The sequence below is a fragment of the Salvelinus alpinus genome, chromosome 12, assembly GCF_045679555.1.
Source record: "Salvelinus alpinus chromosome 12, SLU_Salpinus.1, whole genome shotgun sequence".
NCBI classification, from domain to species: Eukaryota; Metazoa; Chordata; class Actinopteri; order Salmoniformes; family Salmonidae; genus Salvelinus; species Salvelinus alpinus.
The window spans coordinates 13,605,129-13,621,242 of record NC_092097.1 but is presented as its reverse complement, the minus strand read 5'-3'; the positions used below and the strand labels follow the sequence as shown (position 1 = coordinate 13,621,242).

Here is a 16,114-nt window from a genome sequence, read left to right as displayed (position 1 = left end):
TACCCTTACCCAGATCTGTGCCTTGACAAAATCCTGACTCTGAGCTCTACGGACAATTCCTTCGACCTCATGGCTTGGTTTTTGCTCTGATATGCAGTCAACTGTGGAACCTTATATAGACAGGCATGTGTCTTTCCAAATCTCAAACCTCAAGAATGATCAATGGAAACAGGAAGCACCTGAGTTCAATTTCGAGTATCATAGCAAACGGTCTGAATACTTATGTAAATAAGGTATCTCAGTTTTTTTTTTTTTATACATTTGAAAAAAAATCTAAAAACCTGTTTTTGCTTTGTCATTATGGGGTATTGTGTGTAGATTGATGAGGATTTTTTTCTGTCATTCATTTTAGAATAAGGCTGTAACATAACAAAATTGGAAAAAGTCAAGTGGTCTGAATACTTTCCGAATGCACTGTATTGTCAGCTAACGTTTATTAGCTAGTTTTTTTTGTCCATAGATTTTGTCCATAGATGTTTGAGTCACTCAAATATCACATGAATACACATTAGACATGGCAAAATGTTCTCTGCACTCCATGACAAAATGTGTAGAATTGCATGAAATAAGCTTAAACATTTAAAATGTTCTCTCAGCCAACAAGAGGGATGTGGACAGTTTGTGTCATGAACAGTGCTTGTGCCCATGTGTTCCCCAATGCTGAAAGGGGGCCTGAGTGAAAAAGTTTGGAAAACCCTGATATAAGGCATGACACATTCTGAAACAAATGCAGCTGTTTACAGCTGTGATTCACTAAAGGGCTGACTGAATAGTAATTTTGTCTTCATTTCTTTCATGCTTTATTAAGACAGACTGATTCAATGAAAACGTAACTACGTCTCATAAAACAGCTTCAAAATATCAAGCATATTTTCTCTCTCAATGCGATTGGCAAGGATTGTGGCATTATATTGCACACTCACATAGACTGTAAACAACAGCACTTTCTGACACGCAAACAAGCTCAAAACCCACCAATTAAACCCAACTTCCCTCAAGCCCTTTTGGAGTTTTTTTCTTCCTGTAAGCTGAAAAGGCAACAGTGCAGCCTGCTGAATGTCAGCCTGTCTGATCCCAGAGATTCTTTGGACCTGCCCTCACGTTTTGCTGAGCTAAGAACAAAACACAGAGTACACAGAAAGAGCTTTGCCGCTTTAATACCAAGGAAGTGGAATTTCACTCCTAACCCAGAACAAACAAGGCTGCGCATTTCTTTACACTATTTAAATGTTAACAGAGCTCTTTGAATAGAGCATTCCCTTCCTCTGGATACCCAAATTACTTCACTCTGGCTCTACACAAATTCTAATCTACTGATCCAGGAAGCAAACAGAAAAAAATCACTTTTTCATATGGTTTCTCCTACAATTGAGAAGTTCTAGCTGGGACAGAGAGAGGCAGACAGGGAGAGAGAGAGAGTTGGACTCAAGAAGTCTCACTCCGAGCACACAAAAAAACAACGGTGTAGACGGAGATATGCACCCTACTCACATTGACAGCACAAAGGGGCTAACCTACAGCCAGATTATGCAATGCTATTTCTACGGCCAATTCCTTTCCACCCTTTCAAACAGAAGGACTGTCAATTCTCTCCTGCGATATCACGTTTCCACTCCCAAGTCTCTGTGCCCTGCTCCTCCATTCACCCGCCACAGATCCTGTGTGCTATTAATATCAATAACCGCAGATTCCATTTCCCCGGACAAAGACGGACGGAGGGAGAGAAGGTGAGAGGAACCCGTGAGAGCAGCACATTCACTACTTTACTAATCACACAGCTCGAGCCTACTGAACTAAAGAACAGGAGTGAAGTTCACACAATGCAAGCCTCTTCTATGCAAGCACTAGTGGACCACCGGCCAGGCAGCCCTTAAGTCCGTCTGAAGGCAGTCTTCAGTCTAAAACACTGGACCTCCAAAATAACTTCAGCTCTTCAGAGGAACGCATCTCTACCTACGGCACAGTTCTGTACAACACTTACAGAACACACTTACAGCAGACACACACCCAACATGAACCCATACAAGACGAGAGACGATGAGAAAATGCTAAATGAAAATCATTACTGACTTACCCATGAACGGTGAGCCTGAGTTTCATTACATTAATGAACCATGAATGTAGATTCCTCCAGGTTTAACAAGACGTCTACAATCCACTTCTCAAACTGAAGAAAAGCCTGTCAGTGTTAGTAGTAGCTAGTAGCAGTAGAAGTAGTAGAAGTAGTTGTAGTGTGAGAGAGCTGAAGGGAGTCCTGACTGCAGTGCTCAGAGGGACTGGAGGTATGTGGTCTAAACACAACAAAAGCCAGTGCCTTGCTCTAGATTAAATATGCAGGAAGAGGCCCTTTTGCATAAACACAAACACTCAGCAAATGAAGGACTGGCATAGACCAGGCAGAGAGGAGCAGGCGCATGCTGAGAACCCTACCTGTCCTCCGCAAGCCGAACAAATTAACACACTCCAGAACAGCCACACAACCAGTCCAGAAACAAAAATGACTGAGTTTGTCCTTAATGTTATAGAGGGCTCAAAGTTTATTGCAAAGACAAAGACACATGCAAACACATGACTATAGTATAATGCTGTAGGATGTTTTTCAAATACAATTTGTTTCTATCAGTCTGTTTTTAATACATCAATAACAAATATCTAATCTTCAACTTTTAAAATATCAATTTCAGCTACCCACTTAACTTGTGTAAGCAAACGTTACATAGTATATAATCTATAGAAAATTCAAACGGATATATCCACTAACTAAAACCGTATAGTGTAGTTAAGGTAGGTCACTTTGGGGCTTGAATTTTCCTTTCAATTATGTCCAGTAAAAGTATCATACTGCTACTGCTTTTATTCATCCTCCTCTTTGCTCCCTGCTGCACCCCTATGGACACATCCTAGAGGATGTAAAGGAAATACAGGCTAGGTCTTCAGAGCCAGGAAAAAAAACCATATAAAGTGATTTAGAATAGCCGCAAATGTCCAGCTCCTACAGTCTACAGACCCTCTCTTTCTTGCTCTCCCTCTCTCTCTTCCTCCCTCCCTCCCTCTTACTCTCTGTCTCTCTATCCCCCTCTCTCGGGATATAAATGCAGAAACTCACAACGGAGCGAGACTCCTGGAGTGTCTGCCTGAATCTGCCAGGCTTCATGACTAAAACTTCAAGTGAACCAAAGAGAATGGGAGCCGAGCCCCGAAGAAAATCTGGAGCCCAGCTTTAGATGCTGAGTGACACATACTGATGCGCCCAGTCAAAGATGTCATTTTCATGCAAGCCCCTCTCAAACGTAGAAGGGGAAGAAGCAGAAATGAAGGAAGAGGGGGTGCAGACACCGGTCTAGGGAGGGAGTAAGCGGGAGAGAGAGAGAGAGGGGAGAGGGGGAGATAGAGGGAAAGAAAGAGAAGGAGAGAGCAGAAATGAGACGTCTGGAAAATAAACAGGGTGTATGGTTTCAAAGGCAGGGAGACACAGGCATTCCATTGTTCAAGCCAATTATCAGTGGAAAATAATAACAACAGATGGATCCAGAGCAGCCAACTTATGCCGGAGCTCCCCGGTGCTGGAGAACAGATGATGAAATGTGAGAGTGGCGTCGGGGGAGGGACTGCCCTGCCGTCGAGTCGCCCAGCTCCACACACCAGATGTGAACTTCCACAAGGACAGTTAAATATGTGCTCTCTGGCCACCACTTGTTCTACACAGCACCAACTGGTGGCTAGTCCACACTTCCCTTCCATTCATTTCAAAAGAGATGTCTCTCTGGGCTGTTAAATGTCAAATGATACATGTGGCCCCTGTGTTTTCCATAGTAAATTAAAACCTGTGCGTTTCATTTAAGCAATAAGGCCCGAGGGGATGAGGTATATGGCTAATATACCACGGCTAAGGGCTGTTCTTAGGCACAACGCAACACAGAGTGCCTGGATACAGCCCGTAGCCATGGTATATTGGCCATATACCACAAACTCCAGAAATGCTTTATTGCTATTATAAACTGGTTACCAACGTAATTAGAGAAGTAAAACGAAACGTTTTGTCATACCCGTGGTATGCAGTCTGATATACCACGGCTGTCAGTCAATCAGCATTCAGGGCTCGAACCACCCAGTTTATAATTATATACTGAACAAAAATATAAACGCAACATGCAACAATTTCAAAGATTTTACTGAGTTAGAAGGAAATTGTCAATTGAAATAAATTCATTAGGCCCTAATCTATGGATTTCACATGACTGAGCAGGGGTGCAGCCATGGGTGGGCCTGGGAGTGCATAGACCCACCCACTTGGGAGCCAGACCCAGCCAATCAGAATTTGTTTTTCCCCACAAAAGGGCTTTATTACAGAAATAAATACTCCTAGGTTTCATCAGCTGTCCAGGTGGCTGGTCTCAGACGATCCCGCAGGTAAAGAAGCCAGATGTGGAGGTCCTGGGCTGGCATGGTTACACGTGGTCTGCGGTTGTGAGGCCGGTTGGAGGTACGGCCAAATTCTCTAAAGCAACGTTGGAAGCGGCTTATGGTAGAGAAATTAACATAAAATTATCTGGCAACAGCTCTGGTGGACAATCCTGCAGTCAGCATGCCAATTGCATGCTCCCTCAAAACTTAAGACATCTGTGGTATTCTATTGTGACAAAACTGCACATTTTAGATGGGACCAATACTTTACATGTTGCGATTACATTTTTGTTTAGTATATTTAAAAAGTAGTTGTCATTTGTGGATACTTTCTGGTAGTCCTTGTTAGATGGACATTCGGGACCAGTGGGTGAGGTATTTACCTTTGTATATTTTTCCCTTTATGTGCTGTAGATATTGGAAGGGGGTGTTATTATGTGTCCATTCAGCACACATCCCAGAGGAGATGTTGTGATGTTTTCATTTGATGTTTTCCCCTGTACCTGCATGCACACATAGTGCTCAGATTCCATCAGACACCAGCACTGGTGTGAGTGAGTGAGTGAGTGAGTGAGTGAGTGAGTGAGTGAGTGAGTGAGTGAGTGAGTGAGTGAGTGAGTGAGTGAGTGAGTGAGTGAGTGAGTGAGTGAGTGAGTGAGTGAGAGAGAGAGAGAGAGAGAGAGAGAGAGAGAGAGAAAGAGAGAGAGAGAGAGAGAGAGAGAGAGAGAGAGAGAGAGAGAGAGAGAGAGAGAGAGAGAGAGAGAGAGATCCCTCATATCAGCCCTAGACTGACAAGTGACGGGAGGGGGAGGCGGGGGGACTCCAACCTTAAAACAAAACCAATTCTCAGTGTGCATTGTCAAGGGTGGAAGATGTCTTCAGATAGTGGCACAAAAGATCTGCCCTTCCTTTCAGAAGAAGAGAGAAGTTTTCGATTCATTAAGTCAAAACTAAAGCGTAATTATCTCCCTGTAGACCCTAATCACCAGCAGAAGGATAATAGAAGAGAAAGCAGTTTCCAGTTCGGTCATTAAAGTTTTTTGTTGTGTTTTTTTCTCTTTCTATTCCCGCTTCCTTTAGATGAGAGTATAAAATAATGGCAACAGACTGTAGGGCAAGAGCGAAATCCCTCTCTCAAATATCTCTGTTGTGGAGCATGAAATATGAAATTGTTATCTGGTTAAAATGTTCAACTTGTCTATAAAATGGGTTCATTTGCTTCAATCCTCCATCTCTGGCCTGTCTTTATCTGGTCTGTCTGTCTGTTCACAAAGCTAGCAGTTAGGGGGCAGAAGATGAGGGGACCAGAGGGATAGGCTTCTGTTTCTTCAGAGAGTGAGATCACTGGAGAGTGAGTGTAATTAACCATGTTTGAAATAAAATCAGGTTGAGCACAAACAGACCGTTTTATAATTGTATATAATATTTTAAAACGACTAACAGTGCTTGAAGGTGCTTGTAATACTATCCCCCAAATGACGAATCCCTCAGGGATTCCACAGAAGAAAAAAATTGAAACTGCATAGATTTAATTAGCTTATAAAAAATAATTGCCATTAGTAAATCTCATCGAAGGGGTTGAGGCATTTGCCTGAAAAACTTCTTATTTTTGGATGGCGTGAAGACAAAGGCTTTTCAGACAGAAAGTGGCGGGCCAGCAGCCGTTTTGTGCACTGACACCGAGGTCGAGTTAATTAGACTATTGTCATTTTAATCAGGACAGCTCGGCGGCCATCCCTTCCTGAATGAACCAGTGGACTGTAAATGGCTGGGGGATTTCTCTGTGTGCTGCATGTATGCATGGGGCCCGGGGTGTCACACAGCACAGCACACAGCACAGTGCCATGGGTTATGGAGTACAGTGCTGCTGGTTCTCTCACATGCTCTGAACATTAATGAGCCGGAGACACACCAAGGAAACAAAGGCGCCCGAGAGTATCACCAGGGGAAACTACTCGCCTTTCATTCTGCTCATGTCTCTGTTCATTTGAAAATAATTTAAATATCAAATATTTGAAATAATTTGCTTCTCCCTGGCTATCAGATTTTGAATAGTGAGTCTATCATGTCGTCTTTATTATGCTCTCAACTGACATTAACATTTAAAACATAATTATTGTAACCATATTTTAAGGTGCTTTTCATTAGTGTTACAGTAATGGTTTATTTTTTTCAGATTTCCATATTGTATTTATACAATGGGGCAATTGTAAGAACAAAGTAAAGTACTTTATGAATATATCATATATTTGCTGAATAAGTAATAAAAATAACTACAGATTAATCAAAACAGACAAAAGAGTAGATTAAACTCTCCTTAAGCCATTGGTTCAAATATATTTCACTGCTAATACTTGGAAAAATTCTAAAATGAAATTATGTTTTCAACAACAACACTGTTGAACCAAATATACTCTAACTTTAGCTTGTTGGATTCTCAGACAACCTGTGGTTGGGAAGGGTTAAAAGAACAGTGAAAAGTGGATCTCATTGGGCCTCTGCCTGCCAATCAGAGAGTTGAAAGAAGGCCTATCCCTACACGGGGCTCAAAGTACTGTATCTCTGTAACTTTCCTCTCCTGCCCTGTGACTGATCTGGAGTCAGCTGCAGACAGGTGAGATGTGACAGATCACATGCAGACGAAGGGTCATCAAGTCCCCCCCACCTGTCATCACCTGATGCCCTGAGCTGCACCCACCCATGACACTGGTCAGACAGGAAGCACACAGACAGCCAACTAAACATAGCTATCCTATATGAACTGACCCTAGAGGAAGATCTAGGGAAACTTATGCACAAATCACCATGAGGTCAGTCAGTGCCTGCACACTTGACTTGTGACTTTCCTTTCCAGTGTCTGTTTATGATTATATTAATAGGTCTGCAAGTTCATAATTTTTAACATCGATCATGAATATTTCAGAGTGTTAATATTCATTTGATCAGAAATTTACTTCAGTCAATAATTCAACACATACAATTAATAATTCAATAAAAAGAATGAACAGCAATTTTGAAGAGGAAAATGAAGACACCCCCCCTCCCCAATAGCTTAATATGAGGATATTAAACTTCAAAACCTTTAGGAAGGCAAAGTATAAATGGCTATCAAAACCCAGTCTAACTTGCTTTTCTTAATGACTATGTGGTGTTGCTACAGCAGAAGTTTACCCTGACAATGCTCCACCATCCAGAAAATAAAGAATCAATCACCTAATTACCATGGGAACCTTGGAGAAACTGTTCCAATTTAAACTGCTCTTTGAAAGCTGTAATCCAAACATGTCTGTCGGAGGAATTGACCACAGCAATTGAAAACAACAGGTTGTTTACTTCACTGAGGTGTACATGTAGAGATAAAGGAAGAGACACGAGCTGTAAAGCCGCGCTCCAGTAACAGCTCTCCGTTCACAAAGTTCTTCCGTGAGAGATTTACAGGGATTAGATGAAGAAATGAAGGCCTAATCTTTATTTGACAGGCTAGCCAATCTCTGGCTGACTGGTCACTATTCACTGTGTAGGCCAGGACTAGCACCAGCAACACACAGCTCCTTCAGTCTGATCATACAAATGTATGAGCTCTCTATCCTATTATCATACAGAATAATTCAATGTCATTTGCAACAGATAAAAGAAAAGCAACTTTCCCAATGATTCCCCATATTAGGTCACAGTCATAACGGTATACTACGGTTATCAGTATATCCTGGTGACTATTTTTTTTCTGATCTGGTGTTCCCCCCTGCAGTACCTGATTACATATATAGAACCAATTTCCATGTGCAGTTTAATGACAGATGGAAAGAGATATTTCATGGAGATGTATAGTCAAGAGAGATAACCAATTAATCAAAGTGCCGGACAATGACACTGGCTAAATTTAAACACAGGAGAAACAGGGTCCGGCTGCAGCCCCTTCCCTTAAATTATTAATTACTGCTCTGTTATTACGTAGAATTATAGAATTAAAAATCACTGATTCTACTTAATTACAGTTCACGTTGATACTTGCTACAGATGTCACAGCTTGCACTGGCAATCTTTCACAATGCTTAACCCTGTCAAATAGTGGAGGGGTCCTACTCCCCCTCCCCCCCTCCTTTCCTGTCTGTCTGTCCTCCCAGTGCCTGACCTACAGACTAATTCCCACGCTAACTGAGGAGAGAAGGAGAGAAGGGCAGCTTGTTGGGTGTAACATGTATTTCTAAGAGAGCGGGAGAGTGAGTGGAGTACTCAAACAAACATCTACAGGACACAATAGAATCTATTATGTTGGAACCATAAGAGGAATGATGATGCTCCGTCCAAAAAAATGTATTTCACAGTGGAATTGAGTTGACTCTTCATACTAGCCAGGCATTCAAGTATATTGGATCCTTTCAGGCACTGCAGTATATCACGACAGAATACTGAATTACATAGTTTTGCTAAATAAAACAAGTATAAAGTGTATTGTATTTGAGTACATGCACATCAACACTGTAGTTTAATTTGCCTACAATAGGAAGACAAAAGGTTTGTTTGCGTGCCACTCACTGAATTCCCCCTTTCTCTTTACCAAGTCATCTTTGTTCCAATAACAAACAGAGCTGAATGCAAATAGTTAGGGCCATGCAGCATTCAATTGTTTTGTATTAATATTTGAATATTGAAATAACACAATTCAGATCTAGATATTCCATTTAAATTTCCATGTGTGAACTGGAGTTGCACATCTACAGATTCTGGGTTCCATTCTTAACATCAGCTCCGTTTTTGAATGTTGAAAACAGCGGTAGTTGTTCTTTTTTTATTTTACATGAGTATATCCCTGTAACATACCTCTATTACCTAAAAGCAAGTTACCCTTGACTCCTAACTGTAGCCTATTTCGCCCGTGTCCCAGACCGAACAGAGAGATGTCTGTATCACCCACATTCATACCACTTTAACCAAATTGGAATCGCCGATAATACTATATTTACATAGCGGTGTTGGCTAGGTGTGATTATGATCATAAAAACTTTCCCCCTACGCTATGATGGAAAGTTGAGCAGCAGTGAGTGAGTGGGGCTGAAGGACATAACTATAAGTTAGCACAGGTTACAGAGGAGCCAAGGGAAATAGCTCCATTACACACATGGAGCTCCAGCATCATGTGGCTGTGCTGTGGTAAACAGATGCAGGGTGACCGTCTCTAGTAAGTGATCAGTCAAGCAACTGTCAGCAGGACTTCATCCATTCACTTGTTGAGATGATATATTCCTGTTGCTCCCCCTCACTTACACAAGCCCACACAATTTGCTTACAGGCCTGAGCTGATCAGCCGATTAAATTGCAGAGGATATCATTAACGTTGTTCTTCGTGTCACCAACGTTTGTTGCACTTTTACAGCCAGTCAAACAGACAAAACGGTTTTGCATGAACTGGGACGGATAGGCTAAGTATGTGTGGCTTAGGTCCCTTCCTCTCAGAGAGCCAGACTCTTCTCTGTCTGTGACACTAGCCATTCCACTCATTAAATACATAACCTGAAAACCATAAACTGGGAGAGACCATATTACAGTACTAACAAGTAAACAACAAAAAGTGTATTCTTTATGTCAATAAGTGATGTTATTCTCAGTCAAATCGCTCCGTGCTCAACAAAGAGCATTCAAGACGATATTCCTCTCGGCTGTTGTCTCACTGTGACGGTGCCTCACACTGTGGCGTTGGCTGTGCCTCATACAGAATGTCTGTATGAGGGCCTTTGAGAGCGTACAGTACAGTCTATCTAATCAGAGTTCCTGTCCAGACCTCAGATGTCAGAGTGAATGGGAGGCAGCTTCAGAGGGAGGCCCAGTACAGCCTGGTCTCATAGACTAGACGTAACATAGTAAATGTCAATGCAACTTTTCACCTACTTACTACTTTTTAGCTACTTTGCAACTACTTACCATGTTAGCTAACCCTTACCCTAGCCTTAACCCATTTAGCTAACCCCAACCTTAACTCTTTAACCTAACCTAACTTGATTTGATTTAACCCTAACCTTAACCCTAACCCCTAGCCTAGCTATCATTAGCCAGCGAGCTAACATTTGTCAGCTAGCTAGAATTAGTAAGATATAACACGTTTTGCAAATCCGTAACATAATGTACGTTTTGCAAATTCATTACAGATATGATTTGTAATTAGTAACATATCATTCAAAATGGGTGATGGACACAAATTAATACATACCATACGAAACGTAACATATCATACTAAATGGAGTGTCTCTGATTTCCGTAAAGAATAATACGAAATGGTCTGAGACCAGGTTGAGTAACCAGGCCTGTCCTGTCCTCCCTTAGCTCAGACAGGAAACAAGGAGCAGCGCTGGCACTGCCTTGCCTCATCTGCCTGCCACTGCCAGCAGCACAGCACTAAGTTCACAGGAGCCGTGTCTGACTGCATGCTTAGCTCAGCGTTGGATGGCTCGTTTGATTCCAGGCAGTGTGGCACATCTGTTGCTTGTCACATTGCGTCGTGGCTCCATGCCTGCGAGCAAGACATGGCTCGAGCAGCGCGTTGGTCCGCACGTCTCATGCTCTCTGTGTGTTGACAAACAGCGCTGAGTCTGGCCCAAGTACCTGCATGTCCACAGTCACAACGGTCAGGAGGTGGGACACGTCGCTAGCTGTACAACCACTGTCAAATACTCTATTAATACTCTATTAATGAGTCTATTAATACTCAGTGTATTGTAAGAAATGAGTTTGAGTGGCAAAGTGTAGAAATCAATGTGTATATTATCAGTCATCCAAGGAGTGCTGAAAGAATATTCAAAAAGGTATTTCTTAATGGCCATGGAAAAATGTAATCTAAGGAAAAAAATGATGGAAAGTATTCACTTAACCTAAGACCTCCTCAGAATTGCCATAACTTTATATTGAGAATCAATGACTTTATTCCAATATCTATAGAAATACTTTGTTGCTCTAAATCAAATCTCAATAAAGGGTATATAGGCTTCACAATGTACTTGGACATAATAGTAAAAAGTGCTTTAAGTGCTTTTAAAGAAAGCGCCAGAATATATTCCATGCAAAACTTACATTGTAAGCTTAAATACATCAGTGATGACCATTGCTAATTGATTATTTCACCATACATCTATGAAGTACACATGAGGCAATAATGAAATGACATTGTTTCCCATCACCAGCCTGCATTTAGTGGGAAGAGCAGCACTAAAGAGGCTGAGAAGTTGCTACAAATGGAACTGTTTCAGAAGCTCTGGGTTTCATGCATTCAAAAGTACTTCACTTCTGTGACCTTGTCTTCTCTAATCAATATTCAAAAGTGCCTGGTAATTGGAAGTTTAGGGTACATTTACATGCAAAGGATTATCTATCATACTCAACTACTTACTTGGCTGACACACACCTATCAATGAGCGTTCTTTTACTGTTGTGTTATCTTTCAATTATGAGATGAATGTTTGTGATACCAAAATAACATTTAGCATACCTCTTATCCTAAAACAAGTTATAATAACAATTGGAAAATTGAACAAACGTTTGAATTTCCACACGTATTAAATGCCAAACTGGTTATGTAAATACCTCTCCTCCTCAGAAGGTGGGGGAAATATTTAGATGGCTCATTTACATTATCAGATAGCACAACATTCATTTGTTCCATTCAATATCAACTTGTTTTGCAAGCGCACAAAACTAGACACGACACAGATGCACCACGGCTTATCATGCCACACAACACAACAATACTGATTAAACTGATAAAATGCCAGAACATCACGATGGAACACCCCTCTCAACCAGCCACATCAAACCTCAAGATACCAGTATCACAACAACAACGGATCATCAAGATATCAAAACACATACCAAAAGAATATGCAATGCGCAAATAGCCTACAACATTACAACGAGTCTCTAATGTATTCTGAGAGGGTTTATTTTTTTAAGGCCTGCATCCAAAGGATCAGTCTGGCCTTCATTAGTCTCCATCTGACATCTATGTGAACAACATGTTGGCTAACCCCATTCCCAAAGAGCTGCCCAACGCATTCCACTGCACATATCACAGGTTGTTATCATTCCAGAGAGAATTCTACATTGGTGAACACCAGCACTTTAATTAGAGCCACTATTTGATCATTCCACAGCTGGGCTTTATTAAGGAGCAGTGGTGTAAATTACTTAAGTAAAAATACTTTAAAGTACTACTTACAGTTGAGGTCTACATACACTTAGGTTGGAGTCATTCGAACACGTTCTTCAACCACAAATTCTTGTTAACAAACTATAGTTTTGGCAAGTCGGTTAGGACATCTACTTTGTGCAAGACACAAGTCATATTTCCAACAATTGTTTACAGACAGATTATTTCACTTATAATTCACTGTATCACAATTCCAGTGGGTCAGAAGTTTACATACACTAAGATGACTGTGCCCTTAAACAGCTTGGAAAATTCCAGAAAATGATGTCATGGCTTTAGAAGCTTCTGATAGCCTAATTGACATCATTTGAGTTAATTAGAGGTGTACCTGTGGATGTATTTCAAGGCCTACCTCCAAACTCAGTGCCTCTTTGCTTGACATCATGGGAAAATCAAAAGAAATCAGCCAAGACCTCAGAATTTTTTTTTTTAGACCTCCACAAGTCTGGTTCATCCTTGGGAGTAATTTCCAAATGCCTGAAGATACCACGTTCATCTGTACAAACAATGGCAACCAAGTATAAACACCTTGGGATCACGCAGCCGTCATACCACTCAGGAAGGAGACACGTTCTGTCTCCTAGAGATGAACGTACTTTGGTGCAAAAGTGCAAATCAATCCCAGAACAACAGCAAAGAACCCTGTGAAGATGCTGGGGGAAACGGGTACAAAAGTATCTATATCCACAGTAAAACGAGTCCTATATCGACATAACCTGAACGGCCGCTCAGCAAGGAAGAAGCCACTGCTCCAAAACCGTCATAAAAAAGCCAGACTACAGTTTGCAACTGCACATGGGGACAAAGATCATACTTTTTGGAGAAATGTCCTCTGGTCTGATGAAACAAAAATAGAACTGTTTGGCCATAATGACCATCGTTATGTTTGGACAAAAAAGGGGGGAGGCTTGCAAGCCGAAAAACACCATCCCAACCGTGAAGCACGGGGGTGGCAGCATCATGTTGTGGTGGTGCTTTGCTGCAGGAGGGACTGGTGCACTTCACAAAAAGATGGCATCATGAGGCAGGAAAATTATGTGGATATATTGAAGCAACATCTCAAGACATCAGTCAGGAAGTTAGAGCTTGGTCACAAATGGGTCTTCCAAATGGACAATGACCCCAAGCATACTTCCAAAGTTGTGGCAAAATGGCTTAAGGACAACAAAGTCAAGCTATTGTAGTGGCCATCACAAATCCTATAGAATATTTGTGGGCAGAACTGAAAAAGCGTGTGCGAGCAAGGAGGCCTACAAACCTGACTCAGTTACACCAGCTCTGTCAGGAGGAATGGGCCAAAATTCACCCAACTTACTATGGGAAGCTTGTGGAAGGCTACCCAAAACGTTTGACCCAAGTTAAACAATTTAAAGGCAATGCTACCAAATACTAATTGAGTATATGTAAACTTCTGACCCACTGGGAATGTGATGAAAGAAATAAAAGCTTAAATAAATCATTCTCCCTAATATTATTCTGACATTTCACATTCTTAAAATAAAGTGGTGATCCTAACTGACCTAAAACAAGTCATTTTTACTAGGATTAAATGTCAGGAATTGTGAAAAAATGAGTTTAAATGTATTTGGCTAAGGTGTATGTAAACTTCCGACTTCAACTGTGAGTCGATATTTGGGGTATCTGTACTTTACTTTACTATTTATATTTTTGACTACTTTTATTTTTACTCCATTACATTCCTAATGAAACGAATGTACTTTTTACTCCATACTTTTCCCCTGACACCCAAACGTACTCGGTACATTTTGAATGCTTAGCCGGCCAGGAAAATGGTCCAATTCACTCCCCTATCACGACAACATCCCTGGTTATCCCAGGGATGTTGAGTGTTGGAGTGTGCAACCGTAAAAAAACAACAACAACAAAAAGTTAATGGTGTCATCTGGTTTGCATAATATAAGGAATTTTGAAATTAATTATACTTTAACTTTTGATACTTAAGTATATTTAAAACCAGACTTTTATTTTAAAACCAGACTTTTACTCAAGTAGTATTTTACTGGGTGACTCACTTTTACTTGAGTCATTTTCTATTAGGGTATCTTTACTTTTACTCAAGTATGACAATTGGGTACTTTTTTCACCACTGTTAAGGAGGGGTTCTCAGCACCCCACCATAACGCCCTGACTCCATTGAGGGTAACACAGCAGAGGATATGTAAACCAGTATAGTTCATATAAACCTGTATAGGGTCACACTTCATTTGGATAGATGGATTTGGATAGATGCTCTACAGATGGTCCTACCATCAACAAACTGTCTGTTTAGAAATAACTGATTGCTAAACTTACGATTAGGTTTAGTGTTAGGGCTAGGGTTAAGTTTAGGTTTAGGATAGAGGTTAAGGTTAGGGTTTGGGCTAGGGTTAGTAGATAGTTAAAATGTTACTGATAGTCTGTAGACATCTACTGATGGACTATCCAAATAAGCCAGTATAGCTCTGCCTAGCAGTCAGGGACAGTAACTGGCTCTAGAAGAGATAACCTGTACTCATACCTGATGTCTGATACCCTACTCTAATCCAACAACAACACCATCCAACCCAGTGGAAGACAAACTGTGTTTCATCTCCGCGTCAAGGCACTGGACAGTGTTACCATATGAAATGTGACAGGATTTCTCTGTGGAGGCTTAAGTCATATGTAAGTATTCAATTGCAGACTGAGGATCATGGCCATATGGTCACAGAATACAACCTGACCAATATCTGACTGAAACAGACAAGAGACTGAACAGATAAATGTAATCTACAACATGTCTCGCCAAGGTCAAAATGAGCTCTTAACGCAAACACTAGATTTAAGTCTGAGCCTCCCGAGCGTGAAGGTGGTGTGGTCGGTAGGAAGGTCAGTCATGTTTAGTGTTTACAGTATACTCCAGGCTTTGAAATAGTTTTGCAGTGTGGAGTCTGCTCTGGGTCATTGTTTGTTTTGGATGTGTTTATACACCACACACAGTGTAAATGACTTGGGAGACGGTGCGAGGAGACTTACAGACATGAACCTGCATATAGTATCTGGTCATGTTTTTGCCTTGAATTCAGTCACAACCCGCTGGGCACAAATGTAATTTCAACACCTATTCCACGTTGGTTCAACGTAATTTCATTGAATTGAGGTGGAAAAAACTTTGATTCAACCAGTGTGTAACCGGTGGGAACTGTGACTATACGGTGGTGTGGATTCGGGGGTTACGGTACAGGGAACCTATGTTGATCATGCATTGTCACTAACATTTCTGCATCATTCAAAGTAATGTAAATACTAAATGGCAAAAAACAACGGATCAATTACAATAGCACCTGTTACTACAGATGTAGGATCTTAATTTAAGACAGTTTTCTACAGCAGGAAAATAATCCTGCAGCAACAGGATATGTGAATTATTATGTGATATTTAATTGATATTAATTGATATTTTTTGTAGGGGTTGATCATTTTTTTACGTTATGGCAAATGAAGTCTGACATTTTAAACCTTGAAAACACTACAAGT

General features: G+C 41.0%; 1 protein-coding gene across 11 annotated transcripts in view; it reads right to left on the bottom strand.

The window, feature by feature from the left end:
- Positions 1 to 16,114, bottom strand: part of LOC139535567 (forkhead box protein P1-B) — a 209,267-nt gene that overhangs the window by 127,978 nt on the left and 65,175 nt on the right. Inside the window, exon 1 of one of the 11 annotated variants that reach the window (XM_071335088.1) lies at positions 2,075 to 2,208. The exons of the other annotated variants lie outside the window; for them this stretch is intronic. The gene's annotated coding sequence lies outside the window, so the exon portion shown is untranslated. Of the gene's footprint in view, positions 1 to 2,074; positions 2,209 to 16,114 lie in introns of those variants that run through there. 11 annotated transcript variants of the gene reach the window in all.